Raw genomic sequence first — 1,262 nt, forward strand, 5'->3', positions numbered from 1 at the left:
GTGTGTTCATCTCAGATGCCCATTTCTGGATTGGGTCTTTAAATTTTAAGGCTCTAGTGATTTTTCATTCTTTGTGAATACTAGAGAGAAGACCTTTGTCTGAGTAATTATTTATAGTGATTTTTTCCACATTTGTGGGTTGCCTTTTCACTTTGTTGGTAATTTCTTTTGACCTGAAAAAACTTCCCAGTAAGAGCAGGTCAAATTTGTTAATTCTTTCAAATGTTTCTAGTGCAATTCGATTTCTGTTCATGAACTCTTTGCCTACCCCTACGACTTCGAGAGTTCCTCCCACTTGCTCTTCCAGGAGATTTACTATCTCTGCTTTAATGTTAGATCTGTAATCCATTTTGACTTTAGTTTAGTGCATGTTGATAGACCTGTGTCAAGTTTGAGTTTTCGGCATGTAGAGAGCCAGTTTTTCCACCAACATTTGTTAAAGAGGCTATCTTTCTTCCAGTGAGTATATTTGGACCCTTTGTCAAAGATAAGGTGGCTGGGTGTGTTTGTAGTGGCATAAACATCTTCTAATCCATTCCATTGATCCTCAGGTCTATGTTGTTGCCAGTACCATGCTGATTTTATCACAATAGCCTTGTAGTATAATTTCAAGTCAGGAATTGTAATGCCTCCTGCCTTTTCTTTATTGCCCAGAATTTCCTTTGCTATACTAGGTCATTTCTTGTTCCAGATAAATTTAAGGAATGATTTCTCTAGGTCTGTGCATTACGTCAGTGGTAGTCTGATAGGGATTGCATTAAATCTGTACAGCAATTTTCGGAGTTTGACCATCATCACAATGTTGGTTCTTAATATGCAGGAGGATAGAATATCTCTCCTTTTTCTCAAATCATCTACAATCTCTTTTTTCAGAGTACTGTAATTTTCCTTGAAAAGATCTTTGACTTCTTTAGTTAGAAGAATTCCATGGTATTTCATTTTCCACAGAGCTATTGTAAAAGGTATTGTTTCTATTATTTCCCTCTCAGTGTGTGTGTTGTCTGTGTAGAGGAATGCTATTGACTTTTGGGTATTGACTTTACAACCTGCTATGCTACTGAAATTCTGTATTAATTCTTGTAGCTCTTTGTGGGGGGTTTTGGGTCTTCCAAATAAAGTTTCATGTCATCTGCAAATAAAGATAATTTAACTTCTTCTTTGCCTATTCTTATTCCTTTTTTTGTCCCTGTTGTCTAATGGCTCTAGCTAATGGTTCCAAAACTGTATTGAGTAGGAGGGGTGATAGAGGTCATCCTTGTCTT

This window comes from Octodon degus, unplaced genomic scaffold, assembly GCF_000260255.1.
Source record: "Octodon degus isolate 3935 unplaced genomic scaffold, OctDeg1.0 scaffold00377, whole genome shotgun sequence".
In the NCBI taxonomy this organism is placed as follows: domain Eukaryota; kingdom Metazoa; phylum Chordata; class Mammalia; order Rodentia; family Octodontidae; genus Octodon; species Octodon degus.